At 47.3% G+C, this 12,111-nt stretch overlaps 7 non-coding genes across 7 annotated transcripts; 4 read left to right on the top strand and 3 right to left on the bottom strand.

Moving 5' to 3' along the window:
• Nucleotides 1–113: 113 nt before the first annotated feature.
• TRNAL-CAG lies at nucleotides 114–196 on the top strand. The gene has a single exon. It is a non-coding gene; the product is annotated as a tRNA-Leu (tRNA).
• A 643-nt stretch (nucleotides 197–839) lies between these two features.
• On the top strand, nucleotides 840–910 carry TRNAG-GCC. The gene has a single exon. It is a non-coding gene; the product is annotated as a tRNA-Gly (tRNA).
• Nucleotides 911–1,417: 507 nt separating this feature from the next.
• TRNAE-CUC lies at nucleotides 1,418–1,489 on the bottom strand. The gene has a single exon. It is a non-coding gene; the product is annotated as a tRNA-Glu (tRNA).
• A 3,341-nt stretch (nucleotides 1,490–4,830) lies between these two features.
• TRNAD-GUC lies at nucleotides 4,831–4,902 on the bottom strand. Its single transcript has one exon. It is a non-coding gene; the product is annotated as a tRNA-Asp (tRNA).
• A 1,808-nt stretch (nucleotides 4,903–6,710) lies between these two features.
• TRNAL-CAG lies at nucleotides 6,711–6,793 on the top strand. The gene has a single exon. It is a non-coding gene; the product is annotated as a tRNA-Leu (tRNA).
• A 643-nt stretch (nucleotides 6,794–7,436) lies between these two features.
• TRNAG-GCC lies at nucleotides 7,437–7,507 on the top strand. Its single transcript has one exon. It is a non-coding gene; the product is annotated as a tRNA-Gly (tRNA).
• Nucleotides 7,508–8,014: 507 nt separating this feature from the next.
• Nucleotides 8,015–8,086, bottom strand: TRNAE-CUC. Its single transcript has one exon. It is a non-coding gene; the product is annotated as a tRNA-Glu (tRNA).
• Between the last annotated feature and the right edge of the window lie 4,025 nt (nucleotides 8,087–12,111).

The following is a 12,111-nucleotide window of genomic DNA, read 5'->3' as shown; positions in this document are numbered from 1 at the left end:
AGGCTAGAGTGCGTGGAAGGAGCTGGATGAAGTCAACTGAGCGGTGCAGGCCTGTGTGGTTGTGTTGCGACCTTTCTCACCACAGAGGAGGGAGGGGGCGGTTTTGGTGTTGAGTCAGGATGGCCGAGCGGTCTAAGGCGCTGCGTTCAGGTCGCAGTCTCCCCTGGAGGCGTGGGTTCGAATCCCACTCCTGACACTTTTCTATTTCCTCCCACAGCGCTGCCTTAGCGCTACACCAGGAGGAGAAAACCACTTGCCCAGGCCCCTGACTCGAGGGACACGGTGATCCTTGCTCACCAGCTCCCTGGCCTTCATGGGACGAGCCTCCACTTGCGCGCTTGTGGACGAAGGTTATGTAGAGGAACAGTGGCCCGTTCTGAGGACCAAACTGGGCTTTTGCCAGAGCGTTTGTAGATCGGAAGAGAAACGCACGCATGGATAGCGGGCCTTTTGCTGCTTCCCAGCAATATAGCTTCAGATTCCTACTTTCACAGCGATCATAGGACTTTCCCAGAGGAGGTGGTGTAGCAGCAGCAGGAAAACCAGGGATAAGCAGGAGGAAGCAAAAGAGAAAGGGGAAAAAGAGGAAGAAGAAGGGAAAGAGGACGGAGAGTAGTAGGAAACGGAGGAAGAAGAGGAGGATGGAGGAGTACGTAAGAAGAGAAAGACGAAATGGAAGAAGAGAGGAATTTAGGAGGGAGGAGGTCGAGGAAACCAAGAAGAATAGGAAAAGTTGTAGGTGAGAGTGAGCACATGTTGAGTTAAATTTTGAGCTTGAGGCACGAAGTCTCTGTGCATGAAAGTCAGGGACAGCGCTGAGGATGATCCTAGGGAATCTTGCATGGGTGGTTCAGTGGTAGAATTCTCGCCTGCCACGCGGGAGGCCCGGGTTCGATTCCCGGCCCATGCAGAGGTGCGTTTTTAGTACGTACACGTTACTTCTCCGGCGTTGTCTGCTTGTCCCTTTCCGCCTTTTGGACAGCTCCACGCAGGACGCTACCATCTCCTGGAAGCAGCACCTTTCCTAGTCATCCCCAGCTTCTTCCACTAGTCCTCCTGCCCTGCTCTTACCTCGAGGAGGCTGGAGGAGCCCTTAGCTTTCCGGCAGATGGACACCTGGGAAAGCCCTCCTTCCTGCGCACGTGAAGAACCAGGCTTCTGACAAAAGGTGTTCTCGCCCACCCTGTTCTACCCCAACCTGCGCAGGGCCCTCCCACACTCCCACCAGTTTGCCAGCCAGGCAGTTTCGACGGATAGACCACATCCTTGGGACCGTGACTCTGGTTTTCATTTTGCAACCAGGATGATGAAGCTCTGTTGCAAGGGAGCAGGGATGATTTGCATCTGAGTCGTCCATCCCGGATGTCTGAAGTTATATATGGTAAAGAACAAGAGCGCTGGCCCGGAGAAAATGTTATTCCCTGACCGGGAATCGAACCCGGGCCGCGGCGGTGAGAGCGCCGAATCCTAACCACTAGACCACCAGGGAGACCAAAGACAGCTTTCTCCCTTCCTCATTCTCTGCCTTACCCAGGTCCTCCTTAGTCTCCTCTAAGGAACCTTTGGCTCTATCTCTGGCTTCTCCCCCTGGACCACTCTCGCCGCTCCACTGTCACTACCAATCACGCCGACCTATCCAGCTGCTCCTTTCCGACACTCTGGCCCACGCCCCTAAATGCTACTGAAGAGTTTAAATTGATTCCACATAATTTTGTATTGATCCTATTTACGGTTAATTGATTTTTGTCCTGTAATTCCCCAAGCCATGGTTCTTTATCTTTGAACTTAGTTCAGAAATTCAACTGGCCTGTGATCACTCTGGAAATCCAGTTCTGCTGATAAAATTCTAGTGTTGCCTCAAGGAAATCTGCTTACCTTGGGGGATGCAGATGGACTTCTGGGAGTCGGGTCGAGGATTTTTACACCACCAAGCTGGCCTCCAAAGATGTCTGGTTCGCTATCCAAATAAATCTGCTCCACTACCTATCCTTGCAGGTGAACTAAAAAATGAACATTTCTTTTTTCGGGGGGGGGGGTTGTGTTCAATTTTTTTCTTTTTTCTTTCTTTCTTTCTTGTTTATTTAATGTATTTAGTTTGCATCATTGATTTTCAAAAGACTTTGAATTACAAATTTTCTCCCCATTTCTACCCTCCCCCCCACTCCAAGATGGCATATATTCTGGTTGCCCTGTTCCCCAGTCAGCCCTCCCTTCTGTCACCCCACTCCCCTCCCATCCCCTTTTCCCTTCCTTTCTTGTAGGGCAAGATAAATTTCTACGCCCCATTACCTGTGTACTTTATTTTCTAGTTACATGCAAAAACTTTTTCTTTTTTGTTTTTGAACATCTGTTTTTAAAACTTTGAGTTCCAAATTCTCTTCCCTCTTCCCTTCCCACCCACCCTCCCTAAGAAGTCAAGCAATGCAACATAGGCCACATGTGTATCATTATGTATAAACCTTCCACAATACTCATGTTGTGAAAGACTAACTGTAATTTGCTCTTTCCTAACCTATCCCCCTTTATTGAATTTTCTCCCTTGACCCTGTCCCCTTTTGAAAGTGTTTCTGATTACCTCCACCCCCATCTGCCCTCCCTTCTATCATCCCCCCCTTTTTTATCTTCTTCCTTCTTCTTTCCTGTGGGGTAAGACACCCAATTGCATATGTATGGTATTCCCTCCTCAGGTCAAATCGGATGAGAGCAAGATTTATTCATTCCCCCCCCACCTGCCTTCTCTTCTCTTCCTACAGAACTGCTTTTTCTTGCCACTTTTATGCGAGATAATTTACCCCATTCTATCTCTCCCTATCTCCTTCTCGCAATATACTCCTCTCTCATCCCTTAATTTGATTTTTTTTTAGATATCTTCCCTTCATCTTCAACTCACTCTGTGCTCTCTCTCTCTCTCTCTCTCTCTCTCTCTCTCTCTATATATATATATATATATATATATATATATATATGCATATTCCCTTCAGCTACCGTAATACTGAAGTCTCATGAATCATACACATCATCTTTCCATGTAGGAATGTAAACAAATCAGTTCAACTTTAGTAAGTCCCTTGCAATTTCTTTTTCTTGTTCTTTTTCTTGATTACCTTTTAATGCTTCTCTTGATTCTTGTGTTTGAAAGTCAAATTTTCTATTCAGCTCTGGCCTTTTCACTGAGAAAGCTTGAAAGTCCTCTATTTTATTGAAAGTCCATATTTTGCCTTGGAGCATGATACTCAGTTTTGCTGGGGACGTGATTCTTGGTTTTAATCCTAGCTCCACTGACCTCCACAATATCGTATTCCAAGCCCTTCGATCTCTTAATGTAGAAGCTGCCAGATCTTGGATTATTCTGATTGTGTTTCCACAATACTCAAATTGTTGCTTTCTGGCTGCTTGAGGTATTTTCTCCTTGACCTGGGAGCTCTGGAATTTGGTGACAATATTCCAGGAGATTTCTTTTTGCGATCTATTTGAGGAGGCGATCGATGGATTCTTTCAATTTCTATTTTGCCCTGGGGCTCTAGAATATCCGGGCAGTTCTCCTTGATAATTTCGTGAAAGATGATATCTAGGCTCTTTTTTGATCATGGCTTTCAGGTAGTCCAATAACTTTTAAATGACCTCTCTTGGATCTATTTTCCAGGTCAGTGGTTTTTCCAATGAAATATTTCACATTGTCTTCCATTTTTTCATTCCTTTGGTTCTGTTTTATAATATCTTGATTTCTCATCAAGTCAGTAGCTTCCACTTGCTCCAATCTAATTTTTAAGGTAGTATTTTCTTCAGTGTTCTTTTGGACCTTCTTTTCCATTTGGCTAATTCTGCCTTTCAAGGCATTCTTCTCCTCATTGGCTTTTTGGAGCCCTTGCCATTTGAGCTAGTCTATTTTTTAAGGTGTTGTTTCCTTCAGTATATTTTTCAGTATTTTTTGGGGTCTCCTTTAGCAAGTCATTGACTTGTTTTTCATGGTTTCTCGCATCCTTCTCATTTCTCTTCCCAATTTTTCCTCTACTCCTCTAACTTGCTTTTCCAAATCCTTTTTGAGCTCTTCCATGGCCTGAGACCAGTTCATGTTTTTCTTGGAGGCTTTTGTTGTAGGCTCTTTGACTTTGTTGACTTCTTCTGGCTGTATGTATTGGTCTTCTTTGTCACCAAAGAAAGATTCCAAAGTCTGAGACTGAATTTGGGTGCGTTTTCGCTGTCTGGGCATATTCCCAGCCAACTAACTTGACCCTTGAGTTTTTCAGTGGGGTATGACTGCTTGTAGAGTTAGGAGAACTATGTTCCAAGCTTGGGGGGGATGTGCCAGCTCTGCCACACCAGCACTCCTCCTTCCCCAAGAACCCCCAACCCGGACTGGACTTAGATCTTCAGCAGGCTCTTCACTCCTGCTCTGATCAGCCACTTAATTCCTCCCACCAAGTGGGCCTGGGGCCGGAAGCAACTGCAGCTGTGCTTCAGTAGCTGCCCCACCTCCGCTGCCCCCGGGGTGGTAGCCGAACAGTGAACTTTTTTCACTCTGTCCCCAGCAGAGTGAAGGAATGTGCTGATCTTTGGAAGGAATGTGCTGATGTATCCCGGTACAAGAGGGATACTCATCGGCCTCTGCTACAACGAACATGAGACAAAGATGCTCATGGCCATCTGAGACTGGATGAGGGCAAGCGAGTGAAAGGTCCCCGGTGAGACAGCAGGAAGCTTCCAAAGAGGCTTGCTTTTGTGGAGCGCCTGAGAAGATGCCGTCTAAGGAGGTAAAGATATCTTTTGCCTTTGGGAGAGACTTTGGCCGGCCTTAGGTGAGTTGCTGGGGACAGAGAAAAACAATTAAATCTCCCCGTCGGGGAATCGAACCCCGGCCTCCCGCGTGACAGGCGGGGATACTGACCACTATACTAACGAGGAACACTACAGGTTTCCTACACTTGCACCCTCTAGTAGTCCTCGACACACACTTAGCTCTTCTCCACCAGTCTCTGGTTTGGCCTTTTTACCTTCCGCACCTTCAGATTTAGACAAAACACAAACGCATCTTCCTTTTACCCAGCTCCACTACCTGCCTGACTCAAATCACTCTAGAGCTCTCGGTTCATTCCGCAAGCTACCTCCGCAGCCAACAGACCTTTCGTCCATTGCCCTCTAGGACCGCCGTCCTTTTCTGCAGTTAAAGAAGCTGATTTTCAAAAGAAGAAATTCCTCAACTTACCGTGTACCTTAATGCATACGTATGTCTGCGTCTTTGATCTCTGAAAGTCTCCAGCAGCCTATGGACTCCTCAGGACAACATTCTTGAATGCGGAAAATGAAATCCATTAAGTTACCGACGAAACCAGTGACATTGAAGTAGGAGCAGGTCTTTCAATATGCTTTAAAAAAAATTAACCACGTTCAAGGATGCTAGGGTGAAACGCTCCTCCTATCAGGATACCCTCTAGGAGAATAGCAGTTACTATGGTATAGACCAAAGGGCGAACCTCTGCGGGAGGTGAAATAGGCGACAGGGGAGGAAAAAGAGGGGATACCGCAGGAAGAGTAAGTAGGGCATGGAAGGGGGCGGCTGGCGAGACCTGTTTGAGGCAGTTTTGCTGTGAGGGAGCTGCGCCAGGGGGCTGATAGGTCAGGAAGGCAGGTGAAAGGTGGGGCGAGAGGGGAGAGCTCAGGGACTGCGTCGGCTTTCCTTTCCTCCTGGATAACCTTCAGTTTCGCTGCAACGTTGATCTGGTCTCTGTCTCTTGGAAAACCGATCCGTACCCATCAGTCCCCCCATTTTTTGGGAATGGTTTCCCCCGACACTGGATCCACGGGTAGAGATATCCTCAGAGCTTCCGAGCCTCTCCGGGTCGAAGCTTTGCCTCACAGTCAACCCGAGGCTTGCACACCCTTTCTTCCTTCGGTATGCCCTGGTCACTGCTCGGCCGGCACCTCCTGCTTTGGAGATGTGAATCAGGAGAAACTGTTTTTCCTAGGAGATTGGGCGCTGCGTGAGAGCAGGTCTCCATCTCTTTCCTTCTCTGAGAGTCTCGCCAGGCGCTCCCTCCTCTGGCGCCTAGGTATCAGCCCCTTCCTTTCATCCTCCACCCTAGTAGCCTGGGATTCATTGCTTGGCTCACAACAGACGCTGTGAGGACCTGATTGGTTTGTTGGAAACAAGGCGGTCTTAAGATAATTCTGGAGAACGATTTTTCACAATTTAATATTTTAAAATATTGTTGAACACATGTGTCACTTCATTTAGACTCCTGAAAATCTTCCCATCTTTTATTCAAATTGTTTGAAACATGATAGTGATTAAAGGGCAAATCGACCGAGGCGGAAAAAAAGGCGCTTCTAGAAAGAGTGGCCTCGGGAATGAACTATGTAAGTTCCTCAAAGAGACGGGTAGGAGGAGGGTCCGGGACAAAGTTCGGGAAGGTCGGGCGAGCAGGAGGCGCGGGAGGGGTCGGGTCAGGTGAGAGTGGTTTGTTGTGGTGCGAGTGTTTTGGTGCCCTTCCGAGGGTGTGTGAGTTGTCCTGGAGAGGTGTGCAGGAAGGGGCGCAGGAGGTGTGGAAGGTTGGTTCTGCACTAGTGGATTTTCTTAGACAGAGCTGGCGCCGGAGGGAGAGGCTAGAGTGCGTGGAAGGAGCTGGATGAAGTCAACTGAGCGGTGCAGGCCTGTGTGGTTGTGTTGCGACCTTTCTCACCACAGAGGAGGGAGGGGGCGGTTTTGGTGTTGAGTCAGGATGGCCGAGCGGTCTAAGGCGCTGCGTTCAGGTCGCAGTCTCCCCTGGAGGCGTGGGTTCGAATCCCACTCCTGACACTTTTCTATTTCCTCCCACAGCGCTGCCTTAGCGCTACACCAGGAGGAGAAAACCACTTGCCCAGGCCCCTGACTCGAGGGACACGGTGATCCTTGCTCACCAGCTCCCTGGCCTTCATGGGACGAGCCTCCACTTGCGCGCTTGTGGACGAAGGTTATGTAGAGGAACAGTGGCCCGTTCTGAGGACCAAACTGGGCTTTTGCCAGAGCGTTTGTAGATCGGAAGAGAAACGCACGCATGGATAGCGGGCCTTTTGCTGCTTCCCAGCAATATAGCTTCAGATTCCTACTTTCACAGCGATCATAGGACTTTCCCAGAGGAGGTGGTGTAGCAGCAGCAGGAAAACCAGGGATAAGCAGGAGGAAGCAAAAGAGAAAGGGGAAAAAGAGGAAGAAGAAGGGAAAGAGGACGGAGAGTAGTAGGAAACGGAGGAAGAAGAGGAGGATGGAGGAGTACGTAAGAAGAGAAAGACGAAATGGAAGAAGAGAGGAATTTAGGAGGGAGGAGGTCGAGGAAACCAAGAAGAATAGGAAAAGTTGTAGGTGAGAGTGAGCACATGTTGAGTTAAATTTTGAGCTTGAGGCACGAAGTCTCTGTGCATGAAAGTCAGGGACAGCGCTGAGGATGATCCTAGGGAATCTTGCATGGGTGGTTCAGTGGTAGAATTCTCGCCTGCCACGCGGGAGGCCCGGGTTCGATTCCCGGCCCATGCAGAGGTGCGTTTTTAGTACGTACACGTTACTTCTCCGGCGTTGTCTGCTTGTCCCTTTCCGCCTTTTGGACAGCTCCACGCAGGACGCTACCATCTCCTGGAAGCAGCACCTTTCCTAGTCATCCCCAGCTTCTTCCACTAGTCCTCCTGCCCTGCTCTTACCTCGAGGAGGCTGGAGGAGCCCTTAGCTTTCCGGCAGATGGACACCTGGGAAAGCCCTCCTTCCTGCGCACGTGAAGAACCAGGCTTCTGACAAAAGGTGTTCTCGCCCACCCTGTTCTACCCCAACCTGCGCAGGGCCCTCCCACACTCCCACCAGTTTGCCAGCCAGGCAGTTTCGACGGATAGACCACATCCTTGGGACCGTGACTCTGGTTTTCATTTTGCAACCAGGATGATGAAGCTCTGTTGCAAGGGAGCAGGGATGATTTGCATCTGAGTCGTCCATCCCGGATGTCTGAAGTTATATATGGTAAAGAACAAGAGCGCTGGCCCGGAGAAAATGTTATTCCCTGACCGGGAATCGAACCCGGGCCGCGGCGGTGAGAGCGCCGAATCCTAACCACTAGACCACCAGGGAGACCAAAGACAGCTTTCTCCCTTCCTCATTCTCTGCCTTACCCAGGTCCTCCTTAGTCTCCTCTAAGGAACCTTTGGCTCTATCTCTGGCTTCTCCCCCTGGACCACTCTCGCCGCTCCACTGTCACTACCAATCACGCCGACCTATCCAGCTGCTCCTTTCCGACACTCTGGCCCACGCCCCTAAATGCTACTGAAGAGTTTAAATTGATTCCACATAATTTTGTATTGATCCTATTTACGGTTAATTGATTTTTGTCCTGTAATTCCCCAAGCCATGGTTCTTTATCTTTGAACTTAGTTCAGAAATTCAACTGGCCTGTGATCACTCTGGAAATCCAGTTCTGCTGATAAAATTCTAGTGTTGCCTCAAGGAAATCTGCTTACCTTGGGGGATGCAGATGGACTTCTGGGAGTCGGGTCGAGGATTTTTACACCACCAAGCTGGCCTCCAAAGATGTCTGGTTCGCTATCCAAATAAATCTGCTCCACTACCTATCCTTGCAGGTGAACTAAAAAATGAACATTTCTTTTTTCGGGGGGGGGGGGGTTGTGTTCAATTTTTTTCTTTTTTGTTTCTTTCTTTCTTGTTTATTTAATGTATTTAGTTTGCATCATTGATTTTCAAAAGACTTTGAATTACAAATTTTCTCCCCATTTCTACCCTCCCCCCCACTCCAAGATGGCATATATTCTGGTTGCCCTGTTCCCCAGTCAGCCCTCCCTTCTGTCACCCCACTCCCCTCCCATCCCCTTTTCCCTTCCTTTCTTGTAGGGCAAGATAAATTTCTACGCCCCATTACCTGTGTACTTTATTTTCTAGTTACATGCAAAAACTTTTTCTTTTTTGTTTTTGAACATCTGTTTTTAAAACTTTGAGTTCCAAATTCTCTTCCCTCTTCCCTTCCCACCCACCCTCCCTAAGAAGTCAAGCAATGCAACATAGGCCACATGTGTATCATTATGTATAAACCTTCCACAATACTCATGTTGTGAAAGACTAACTGTAATTTGCTCTTTCCTAACCTATCCCCCTTTATTGAATTTTCTCCCTTGACCCTGTCCCCTTTTGAAAGTGTTTCTGATTACCTCCACCCCCATCTGCCCTCCCTTCTATCATCCCCCCCTTTTTTATCTTCTTCCTTCTTCTTTCCTGTGGGGTAAGACACCCAATTGCATATGTATGGTATTCCCTCCTCAGGTCAAATCGGATGAGAGCAAGATTTATTCATTCCCCCCCACCTGCCTTCTCTTCTCTTCCTACAGAACTGCTTTTTCTTGCCACTTTTATGCGAGATAATTTACCCCGTTCTATCTCTCCCTATCTCCTTCTCGCAATATACTCCTCTCTCATCCCTTAATTTGATTTTTTTTTAGATATCTTCCCTTCATCTTCAACTCACTCTGTGCTCTCTCTCTCTCTCTCTCTCTCTCTATATATATATATATATATATATACATATACACACACACACATACATATATACATACATACACTCACATATACATATATATATAAACATATATATATATATGTATATATATATATATATATATATATATATATATATATGCATATTCCCTTCAGCTACCGTAATACTGAAGTCTCATGAATCATACACATCATCTTTCCATGTAGGAATGCAAACAAACCAGTTCAACTTTAGTAAGTCCCTTGCAATTTCTTTTTCTTGTTCTTTTTCTTGATTACCTTTTAATGCTTCTCTTGATTCTTGTGTTTGAAAGTCAAATTTTCTATTCAGCTCTGGCCTTTTCACTGAGAAAGCTTGAAAGTCCTCTATTTTATTGAAAGTCCATATTTTGCCTTGGAGCATGATACTCAGTTTTGCTGGGGACGTGATTCTTGGTTTTAATCCTAGCTCCACTGACCTCCACAATATCGTATTCCAAGCCCTTCGATCTCTTAATGTAGAAGCTGCCAGATCTTGGATTATTCTGATTGTGTTTCCACAATACTCAAATTGTTGCTTTCTGGCTGCTTGAGGTATTTTCTCCTTGACCTGGGAGCTCTGGAATTTGGTGACAATATTCCAGGAGATTTCTTTTTGCGATCTATTTGAGGAGGCGATCGATGGATTCTTTCAATTTCTATTTTGCCCTGGGGCTCTAGAATATCCGGGCAGTTCTCCTTGATAATTTCGTGAAAGATGATATCTAGGCTCTTTTTTGATCATGGCTTTCAGGTAGTCCAATAACTTTTAAATGACCTCTCTTGGATCTATTTTCCAGGTCAGTGGTTTTTCCAATGAAATATTTCACATTGTCTTCCATTTTTTCATTCCTTTGGTTCTGTTTTATAATATCTTGATTTCTCATCAAGTCAGTAGCTTCCACTTGCTCCAATCTAATTTTTAAGGTAGTATTTTCTTCAGTGTTCTTTTGGACCTTCTTTTCCATTTGGCTAATTCTGCCTTTCAAGGCATTCTTCTCCTCATTGGCTTTTTGGAGCCCTTGCCATTTGAGTTAGTCTGTTTTTTAAGGTGTTGTTTCCTTTAGTATAATTTTCAGTATTTTTTGGGGTCTCCTTTAGCAAGTCATTGACTTGTTTTTCATGGTTTCTCGCATCCTTCTCATTTTTCTTCCCAATTTTTCCTCTACTTCTCTAAGTTGCTTTTCCAAATTCGTCCCTTTCCACCTTGTGGACAGTTCCACTCAGGACGCTACCATCTCTTGGTAGCAGCACCTTTACTAGTCATCCCCAGCTTCTTCCACCAGCCCTATTACGCCTCTATTTCGTCGAGGATGCTTTAGGAGCCCTTGGTTCTCAGGCTTATGGACACCTGCGAAAGCTTTGCTTCCTGCGAACGTAAAGGACCAGGCTTCTGACAAAAGCTGTTCTTGTCCATCCTGTTCTGTCTCGCCCTCAGGCTCCACTCTTGCCCAGGCCCCTGCCCTTGTCTTCCCCCACACCAGCTTGCCAGCCGAAATGTTTGGACTGACTGACCAGATACTTGAGACAGTGGCAAGAACATGCCCCAGGGACATAGCACACTCGAGGTCTCTTTTATTGTGGACCAACCCACGAGCGCCCCGAGACCAGCCCGTCACCTTTGCTGGATTTGGTTGCCACAGATCTTGCCTCTGGATTGCCCCGCTCCAATCCTCCACTGCCACGCCTGCCCCCTAGAAGCCTTCCCCACACCGCTGCCACGGACGCTGTGTTCATTCCAGATTGCATGTGAGTAGTACTGTATGTCTGGGGATGTAGAGTAGGCTCACTATGGAGGCCAGAGGGTGTGTGGTTGTGGGTCGGAGCTCCTCGGAGCCAGGGGCTGGGGCGCTGGACGTTGGCAGCCCCGAATCCTTTTCCCGTTGGATCAAGACTGCTGTGAGAAGCCAATAGTCTTCCCTTGGGGAGGTGGGACACAGATCCCTGACTCTTGCTGGTGCCTCCTTTTGGGTCAGAGGATGACGTTACAAGAGAGATACTCATCGGCCTCTGCTACAACGAATATGAGAGAAATGCCTTTGGGCACCTGAGATTGGAGGAGGACTCGCAAGTCAGAGAGCAGGTAGGTTCCAAGAAGTTTCCTTTTGTGGAGCCCCTGAGAAGATGCTGTTGGCCATCTAAGGAGGGAAAGGTATCTTTTGCCTTTGGGAGAGAGACTTTAGCTGGCCTGAGATGAGTCGGTGGGGAACAGAGAAAAAGAGTGGCTTATGCAACGTACAAGCAAACCTCCCCGTGAGGGAATCGAAACCCGGCCTCCGAGTTACAGGCGGGGATACTGACCACTATACTAACGAGGAAGATTACAGTTTACTTAAACTTGTAGCTTCAAGTTGCTCTATCCACACACTTAGTTCTTTCCCCACCAGTCTCTGGTTTCGTTCCCTACCTTCAGACTTTAACAGAACACAACACCTCACCTTCCTTTTACCCAACTCCATTACCCGCCGGACTCAAATCACTCTTGCACTCTCGGTCCACCCCGAAAGCTGCCTCCATAGGCAAACATACCTTCCCTCTACTGTCCTCTAGGACTTCCATTCGTTTCTGGAATTAAA

Source organism: Trichosurus vulpecula, chromosome 4 (genome assembly GCF_011100635.1).
Source record: "Trichosurus vulpecula isolate mTriVul1 chromosome 4, mTriVul1.pri, whole genome shotgun sequence".
NCBI lineage: Eukaryota > Metazoa > Chordata > Mammalia > Diprotodontia > Phalangeridae > Trichosurus > Trichosurus vulpecula.
The sequence above is the reverse complement of the archived record's forward strand: the minus strand, read 5'-3'. Positions and strand labels throughout refer to the sequence as shown.